This window comes from Olea europaea, unplaced genomic scaffold, assembly GCF_002742605.1.
Source record: "Olea europaea var. sylvestris unplaced genomic scaffold, O_europaea_v1 scaffold274, whole genome shotgun sequence".
In the NCBI taxonomy this organism is placed as follows: domain Eukaryota; kingdom Viridiplantae; phylum Streptophyta; class Magnoliopsida; order Lamiales; family Oleaceae; genus Olea; species Olea europaea.
The window spans coordinates 62,012-72,557 of record NW_019245831.1 but is presented as its reverse complement, the minus strand read 5'-3'; positions in this window follow the sequence as shown (position 1 = coordinate 72,557).

Genomic DNA, 10,546 nt, shown 5'->3' with positions numbered 1-10,546 from the left:
TTATTCAAAAGGTCAATTAAAGATGTGTCTATTGAATGTGCAACCCGTGTCTATTAAAGCTATCAAATTTAGTTTTATCATCTTATTTATTCGTATTTCTATGGGTATCCTAATCCTGAGGCTTTTTGTTGTCTTAAATTTAGATATTTGATAAATTATTTTTCTTGATTTTCTGATTCTAAATAGTTATTTTCCATGTAATTTTCTATATGTTGTATTCCTTTCATTTCTAGATTATTAATCTTATATTGTATTTCTCCTAATGTTTCATTTATTTTATCTATTCTATTTTTTGTATTCATTATTTTATGTTCTAATTTTTCTATATTTTCACTATAGTCAATATTTTTATTATTATTTATTTCTTCTTTGATTCCTAAATAATTATTGCATTGAATTCCTAAACATTTTTTACATTGATTTATATTTTCATGTCCCCGGTGTACTTTGCATATTTTCCATTTATCCATCATTGATCATTGTCCTTTAATCCATTTATGGATACATTCTTGTTCTATATTCATTATCTTTGTATCTAAAATTGAAAAATCTAGTTCTTATGAAAATATAATTCAATACAATCCAAATACTAGAAAAAATATACGATACAACCTCACTCTATGATTGTAAACTTAGATAACTCTATTCTACGGGGTCTCATATTTTGAAAACGTTGCAATATTGCCTCAATCTCAAGTTTACAATAAATATATTTCTCCATGTAAAATACCAAATTGTCATTCAACCAGTTATCTCCCATTTTGTTGCACAAGTCATTCTTGATTAGATTTATAGCAGAGAATACCATTTCAATACTTGTAGTTGCCACACGTAATATCAAGACCAAGGTGATCAGCCTATAAACTAGTAGAAAATAATAAGGACTTCTAGTTTCAACCAACTCCTGAGCTACACAAGATATGTTATTGAGGTTAAAGAAAACTTCATCCATTTTCACAAGCATAAGAAACTTGTCAAGTTGAGATCTAAGTAATAAAAACTCTTCACTATTGAAGTCCAAATGATAGAACTGAACAAGACATAGCAATTTAGTCTTATCAAAAATTACAAATGAATCTCTTGGACTTAGACATGAAATGCAATTAAAGAGCTCAATAGTAGTTTCTGAAAAACGATCATTCAACTCTTGCAAGATTGAGTCTATGACATAACAATACAAGTCAACATAAAAGTGATGATATAAGACACCTGTTGAGCTGTACGCATAGGTTGACCTTTCACTACTACAATAACCTCCTAATTGGGCACTAAAATATGTCTATTAACACAAAACTTAATCACCATACTCAACAAAGTATCCCAACCATTGTCTCTCAGGTTCTACAATGCACACTTAAACAAATACAATAACCTCATAGCATTCTGAATATCCTGACCTTTTTCCTGTAAGACTTGTAAAAGATTGTCTTTAATTGTAAGAATTTCAAACATAAAGTGGAGACTGAACACAAGATCAAAATCTTACATAATGTCCATCTATCTTACAACATTGATTTTTTTATCTGAATTTACACCATCTTCTAATTTATTCTCAAAAAACATCTATGATAGCATTAAACATATTAATAAAATGAGTAATTTTCAGTAGATGTGTGACCTTTATAGTATCAACTGGGATCCCAAACTCATTTCTTGAAATTGACCACTTCCACAAGAAAGTTTCCCAATATTAAGCTTCTTCAAAATATCAGAATGATATCTTGGTCGAAGAGCATCTACACGCTTACATGATACACCAACCAAATTCACAATAATAACAAGCAAGTAGAATAACTCACCAAGCACATAATTCCTATGTGCCACAAAAACAATTGCCAACTAAAGCTGGTGAGCAAAGTAATGAGCATACATAGCACATGGATTCTCTCTTAAAATTAAAGCTTTTAAGCCATTGAACTCATCTGACACATTGCTTGCTCCATCATAACCTTGATCTCTTAGGCTAAATATGCTCAACCCATGTATGGAAAATATTGCATCAATGGCATCATTCAGTGATTGGGCACAAGTATCAGTGACATGGGAAATGCCCAAAACATGCTTCTTTACTTGTCCACTTTTGTCAACAAACCTCAAAACAATTGTCATTTGTTCTTCTATAGAATTATCATTAGTCTCATCAACCAAAATTGAAAATAAAGAATCACCCATCTTATTACTAATAGCCCTCATCATCTCTATGACACAATAATAAACTGAATCCTTTTGGATGTTTGGTAAAGACATTTGATCATTTCCAAGAGCATTATAAATACTACTTTAACTTCCTTATAAGGAGTTGTATGCCAGTTTAATAGCTCAATTAGATTCCTCTATTATGAGATTATTTTAATTCATTATGACCACAAAATGGCAATCCTTGCATCAAGAGAAATCTAGTACAATCTAGCACTGGAGTCAGCCTCATCCTATAACATTTTTGTTGACTACTACTTTGGCCGTGCCTCCTCGTCCTCGCGACCTCGATCGTGGCATCGGTAGAAAAGGCACACAGCTGCTGCCTCTGCTTCGAATGGAAATTATGGAAAATTGGAATGGAATTAGGAAGGGTAAAAGGGTTTGCAGTTTTAGCTTCAGGTTTGCCTTTCACGATTTGGAATTCGATTTTGACCATTTGTTTTTTATTTAGGGAAAATACATATGAAATATCCATGGACCATGAATCATTGATTTGGGCCTAATGTTTTTAAATAAAAAGAGGCCCATGTCAATTGTCATTAGCCCAAACACAATAAAAATAGAAATTGGTTGTCTTCTTTCTTTTCCTCTTCCATCTCTGGCTCTATACGTGCAAACAGCACATCTACTACCCGGTGGTCAATAAATGTTAATAAATTTGAAAATACACCAAAATTTGTACCTTTACCAATGATGCTAAAAAAATGTCACTTTTGTGTGAAATGTCCAAATTATCCTTAGTGATACCTTTTTTGGGAGCATTTAATGCTCATTAATGTTTGATTTGAATATCCATTAATGTTATAATGTGATGAATTACTTTGTATACTATATACATTAGATATATGTATATTATATTGGGTAACATGAATTTTTTAATCAAAAAAGGAAAAAATATTTTTAAAAGTGAGCATAAACCGATTTCATTACCATTAACAAACCATAAATTTCTTACAATTTTCTCCGTTTCTTCATCAATAAGAAAATATTATTGGATTCATCTTCCATTTGAGAGGTAGCATGTTAAAAATTATTTATATTTTTATCTCATAACTTACTATTTTTGAAATATTAAATACAATATGGTCATATTCATTTGAAATTTTTGAAATTGTTATTAATTGATTTGTTTGATTTTTCAAATATTTTGGAATAAAGTACCAATATCTTCTACAAATTATTGCAAAGGATTCCACATTTAATGAAACATTGAGTTATTTATTTGAGAAGATATTTTCTTGAGAATTGATGACCACCATTAGCGTTTTGAATAATTTCTTACAGTCAGACCCAATATATTTTTTGAAGGATTATCTCTTTAATAATTCACTGTATAAATTATTTGAGAAGAAAATTTTGTCATTTTATAGTACAAAATTGATGACCACACTTAATGCTATAAAGAATTTGCTCCAATCACACACACATTAAAAGCTTCATGTCAGTTTCGACAGTTCAAATGTCGAATTTGACATTTCAAAACTTTCGAGACAGACATTTCAACTATCAAATCCAACATTTCAAAACTATCGATTTCACCTATTTGCTATTGTATGGATTTAATTATCTGAATTGCTACTTTCATACTATTAAATGTCAACATATTAATTATTCAGAATTCTTACCATTTTTAGGTAAGCAGATCAAGCATCAAAATGCTAACCATTGTATGGGCGGATGATAATTGCAACTGGATGTTACGTGCTTCGATAGTAAAGTAGTTGCAATCTTCATGATTTGTAAATTTAACAATGTGCACACATGTTTCGTTTCAATATCCTTTGCAAACATAACATTTTCATTTCATTAGCATTTGTAGACATTAGTCATGTTAAATTCACAAGCAAGATATTTATATAGACAAAATATTTAATAACATTTTCATAGTTAAACCATCGGTCTTTGATGAGTGTAATTCACTCATTAAACTAAAGTTTCTGAATCACGTTTTTTGATTTGTTCTTGGGCACTTTTGAACATTTTGATGTGTGTGTTCGTGTTGTTTTATAGTTTGGACAACTCTCGAGAAAATACCACAATTTGGAGCTTGTGATGATAAAAAATGATGATCATTCAAATGAAGCATGAATAAGCAAGTAGTGAAGAAGATCAGAATGGAAAATAGGCTTGGAAAATGAATGGGAGTGTTGCATGGCAGTACCATGGGTGCCACGGCACCCAAAAGAAACCAATGATCTAGCAGTGGGCTTGGCGCCACGATGCCAGACCTTGGCGCCATGATGTCCAACGAGAGGAAACAGGAGCAGTACTGGCGCCACGGCATGAGACTTGGGCGCCGCGGGTTTGACACTTTTCAATTCCTTAATATACTACAAAACTTGACACCGTACGCTTGCGGTTAAATCACGTTACATAAAACGCGTAGCAAGTTTTTGCCGCCATTGTCGGGGATTGATTCATTCGAATTCAATTGATATTATTATCAATTGGCGTTCATTTTATTTTAGATTTTTATTTCTATCATAATTTTTATTTTTATTTTATTCTTTTTGTGTCTATCTTTAAGAGCTTCCTTGTGGTTATTTTCAACTGTTTATGCGAAGGGTGAGAAATCTAGACCTACTACTGGTTGATCCTGAACCAGAACGCACATTTCTTATTCTCAGAGGCATACAAAGAAACGAACAGGAAGCAATGGCAGAACAGGATGTTAGAGCAGCCAATGAGGATAACCAACAAAGGGCTATTCGGGACTACATAAGGCTGGTTGTCAATGACAACTATTCTGGCATCGCATGCCTAGCAATTGTTGCAAACAATTTCGAATTGAAGCCAGGTTTGATACATATGGTGCAACAAAATCAGTTTGGGGGTGCTGCAACAGAAGACCCAAATACTCATCTTGGATTTTTTTTGGAACTTTGCGACACGGTGAAAATGAATGGGGTCACTGAAGATGCAATTAGACTTCTCCCGTTCTCTTTCTCTTTGAGAGATAAAGCAAAAGTTCTGGTTCCAGTCACTACCATGTGGCTCAATCACAACTTGGGAGGATATGGCTCAAAAATTCCTCACCAAATACTTTCCACCTTCTAAATCAGTTCAACTTCGAAGTGAGATCAGTCAATTCAGACAATTCGACTTCGAGCCATTTTATGAAGCCTGGGAAAGGTTTAAAGACTTGCTTAAGAGATGCCCTCAACATGGTTTTCAGAAACGGGTGCTGATCAAAACCTTCTATTATGGGTTAAATGGGCAAACAAGAACAATGACAGATGCAGCTGCAGGAGGCATTTTAATGGCTAAAACAGAAGAGGATGGATATACGTTGTTGGATGACATAGCCACAAACAGTTGCCAATGGCCAAGTGAGAGATCGAGCATAAAGAAAGTAGCAGGACATCATGAAGTGGATCCGATCACAGCACTAGCAGCTCAGGTTACATCATTCACGAATCAGATAGTCATGTTTACTACTCAAGGGAATCAACAGAAGGCAGATTCAGTCATGAGTGCTTCTTCATCACACCATGAAACAGAGGTTGCAAACGAGCAGGCTCAATATGTAAATAGTAGAAACTGCAATCAAAGAGGAAATTACCAGGCTAATCACTATCATCCAGGGCTGAGAAATCATGAGAACTTATCATATGGCAACAATAGAAACACACTTCAACCTCCACCTGGATTCAACACTCAGAATTCTGAAGGAATACCATCCTTGGAAGACATACTTGGGACATTCATCTCTGAAACAAGGTCACGCCTCAACAAAGATGAATCATGGTTGGATAATATTGAAACATATGTGTCCAACATGGGAGCCACAATGAAGAATCTTAAAGTGCAGATTGGTCAGTTGGCTACCTCAATGAAATCTCAACAACAAGGAAAATTTCCAAGTGATACAGAAGCCAACCCGAGGGAGCAATGTAAGGCCGTTGTATTGAGGAGTGGCAAACAAATTGGAGAAAGTGAACCCACAGAAGGGAGCAACCCCACACCTGACAAGGAGGAGGAACAAGTGGTAGTAGAGTAAGAAAAGCAGGCCAAAGGAACAAAGATGGCTCACAGAACTTATTCCATATCCTTCCCTGATAACCCACCAATTCTCACACCACCACTTCCATTTCCACAACGTTTTCAAACGAAAAAGTTTGATGATCAATTTGCTAAATTTTTAGAAATTTTTAAGAAAATTCACTTTAACATTCCTTTTGCAAATGCTTTGGAACAAATGCCAAACTACGCAAAGTTTATGAAGGAGGTGATGTCAAAGAAGCAAAAATTGAAGGAATATGAAACAGTGAAATAAACAAAGGAATGCAGTGTTATACTTCAGAAGAAACTACCTCAAAAGAGAAAAGATCCGGGCAATTTCACTATTCCCTGTACCATTGGAAACTCTTCTTTTGACAAAGCCCTCTGTGATCTCGGAGCAAGCATCAACCTGATGCCATTATCAGTATTCAAGAAGTTAGGCCTTGGGGAAGTCAAACCAACAACAGTGACTCTACAACTAGCTGATAGGTCCCTCACCTACCCAAGAGAGATTATTGAAGACGTGTTGGTAAAGGTCGACAAATTCATCTTCCCAGCTGATTTTGTGGTATTGGATATGGAAGAAGATCAGGAAATCCCACTGATTTTAGGCAGGCCATTTTTAGCAACTGGAAGGGCATTAATTGATATACATGGAGAACATTTGGCATTGAGAGTGAATGAAGAAGAGGTAAGGTTCAACATCTACCAAGCAATGAAGTACTCAAATGACAATGACACTTGCCACATGATTGACTTCATTGATTCTGTTGTGAGAGATGAGAAATTATGTATTGAAGATCCTTTAGAGCAATGTATGATGTTTAGTGCAACAAAGGATGATATTAGCTCTTTTGGAGAGTACATAGGGAGCAAGGATTTGGTTTATTGCATATTGGCTCTTGAGTCTACATCAGTTGTGGACAACCTGTCACAATGTGAGGATATTCAGCAGTCAAAGGAATCAGATGACAAAGAAAGCAATGAAAGTAGTAAGATTGAACTGAAACAATTACCAGATCACCTTCACTATGCATTTCTGAGAGATAATTATGCATTTCCAGTGATCATTTCTTCATCACTCAACAGAGATAAAGAGGACAGATTATTGAAAGTGTTGAGGGATCATAAGGCCACTTTGGGATGGTGGATAGCTGACATCAAGGGGATAAGTCCTACAATTTGTATACATAAAATCCTCATGGGAGATTCTTACAAGCCATCCATCGAACATCGGAGAAGGTTAAAACCAGCAATGAAAGAAGTGGTTCGAGCGGAGATACTAAAGCTATTGAAGGTAGAAATCATTTTTGCCATTTCAGATAGTGAATAGGTTAGCCCAATGCAGGTGGTACCAAAGAAAGGAGGGATGCCAGTAGTTAAGAACGACAACAATGAGCTAATTCCAACAAGAATAGTAACTGGCTGGAGGGTGTGTATTGATTACAGGAAACTGAACAAGGCAACTAGAAAGGATCATTTCTCACTCCCGTTCATCGATCAAATGTTGGACAGATTAGCTGGCTACTCTTATTATTATTTTCTTGATGGATATTTGGGCTACAACCAGATTTCTATAGCACCAGAAGATCAAGAAAAGAAAACCTTCACCTGTCACTATGGAACTTTTGCCTACAGACGGATGTCATTCAGGTTATGCAATGCGCCGGCCACTTTTCAGAGATGCATGATGGCAATATTTGCAGACATGGTTGAAGACATCATGGAGGTATTTATGGATGACTTCTTGGTGTTTGGTACTTCTTTTGATAACTGTCTTCACAATCTCTCCTTAGTGCTACAATGCTGTGAAGAAAAAAATTTAGTTCTAAATTGGGAAAAGTGCCACTTCATGATACAAGAAGGAATTGTGCTAGGCCACTATGTTTCAGCAAGCGGACTGGAAGTGGACAGGGCAAAAATTGATACAATTGTAAAGCTACCACCACCCACCAATGTCAAAGGCATTCGAAGTTTCTTAGGGCACGCTGGATTCTACAGGAGATTTATCAAAGACTTCTCAAAAGTGGCAAAACCCCTATGTAATCTTTTGGAGAAGGACATAACATTCGTATTTGATGAAGACTGCTTACGAGCTTTTGAAACCATAAAGACAAAATTAGTCACTGCTCCAGTGATGGTAGCACCAGATTGGGATCAGCCATTTAAGGTTATGTGTGATGCCAGTGACTACACAGTAGGGACGATTTTGGGACAAAGGCGTGATAAGATTTTTCGAGCAATCCATTATGCCAGCAAAACTCTTAATGGAGCTCAACTAAATTACACCACAGCAGAGCTAGCAGTAGTGTTTGCATGTGACAAATTCATATCCTACCTCATTAGCACTAAAGTGATAATTTAACTGACCATGCTGCAATCCGTTATCTCTTTGAAAATAAGGATGTCAAGCCACGCCTAATTCGATGGATATTGCTACTACAGGAATTTGATGTAGAGATTCGGGATAAGAAAGGCAGTGAGAATGTCGTTGCAAACCATCTCTCACGGTTAGAGAATGAAAAGGTGGTGGATGACAGTCAAATTCGAGAAACTTTCCCTGACGAGATCTTGCTAGCTGTATCAACAAAGATCTCATGGTATGCTGATTTTGTTAATTATTTAGCGTCTGGAAGATTGCCACCTGACTTGACCTTTTATCAAAAGAAGAAATTCCTCCATGATGTTAAGTCATATCTGTGGGATGATCCAATATTGTTCAAAAGATGTGCTAATAGAATAATCAGGTGGTGTGTCCATGTGGAAGAAACACAATCAATCATGCAGCATTGCCATTCCTCACTTTATGAAGGTCATTTCGGTCCTACGCGTACTGCTGCAAAGGTACTGCAATCCAGTTTCTATTGGTCGAATCTGTTCAAAGATTGCTATGCTTTTGTGAAGACATGTGACCGTTGTCAACGTATTGGAAACATTTCAAGGCATCATGAGCTACCATTGACTAATATCCTTGAGGTGAAATTATTTGATGTGTGGGGTATTGATTTCATGGGTCTGTTTCCACCTTCTTTTGGTCAGGTATACATTCTCCTTGCAATTGACTATGTATCTAAATGGATTGAAGCCATTTCTACACCAAAAAATGAGGCAAATGTGGTTTTGAGGTTTCTACAGAAAAATATCTTTACTTATTTTGGCACGCCTAGGGCAATAGTAAGTGATGAAGGTACACATTTCTTTAACAAGCTGTTCAATTCTCTTCTAGCTAAGTATGATGTCAAGCATAAGTTGGCACTTGGTTATCATCCACAGTCAAATGGGCAAGTAGAGGTATCTAACAGAGAGATTAAATAGATTTTGGAAAAGCCAGTAAATACCAATCGAAAGGACTGGTCTCTCAAACTAGATGATGCTCATTGGGCATACCGAACAGCCTTTAAAACACCAATTGAAATGTCACCCTATCGTCTGGTATTCGGAAAAGCTTGTCATTTACCGGTGGAATTGGAGCATTGAGCTTATTGGGCTGTGAAGAAATTGGATTTAGATATGAAATTGGCCAGTCCACAACGCTTGTTGCAGCTTGATGAGTCGGAGGAATTCCAGAATGATGCATATGAAAATGCAAAGATATACAAGGAGCGGACAAAAATCTGGCATGACAACATAATCCTAAGGAGGGATTTCAAGGTAGGAGAACAAGTTCTTCTATTCAATTCTCGCTTGAAACTCTTTCCTGGCAAGCTCAAATCCCGGTGGTCGAGACCATTTGTAATTCGTAAGGTGTTCTCTTATGGTACAGTGGAGTTAGTAAGCATAGATGGGTCTACCTTTCAGGCAAATGGACAACGCCTCAAGCATTACTATGGAGAGGAAAATCGGGATGTGGAAGAAATTACCCTTGATGAACCAACTTAACACCACATTTACATCCAGCTAAAGACGTAAAAGAAGCGCTTATTGGGAGGCAACCCAAGTTCTATTTCTTAATTTTCTTTTCAATATTTAGACATGTTATTTTCTTCTTAGGAAAATTTGGTAAATTCGTTTTTTTTTTTATTTTGTAGGGTAATGCTCAAACATGGTCACATCAAAACTAGAGTCGACATGGAGAATGGAGTATATTGGAGGTATAAAAAAAATTTAACAGATAGCCAATCGCCGTGGCGCCCAGTTTCTGCGCTATGGCACCCAAACCCTTTTCTTAAAAAAAAAAACACGGCCCTCCCCCCTCGTTTATCTCCATATCCCCAAAACATTGTTTCTCTCTCTTTATCTCTCCAATTCCCCCCTACTGTAACCGTAGCATATTCCTCACAATCCTCTACATCTTTAATGTTTCCATATATCATCCCCTTGGCTATGGTTGTTTAGCTATGGAATC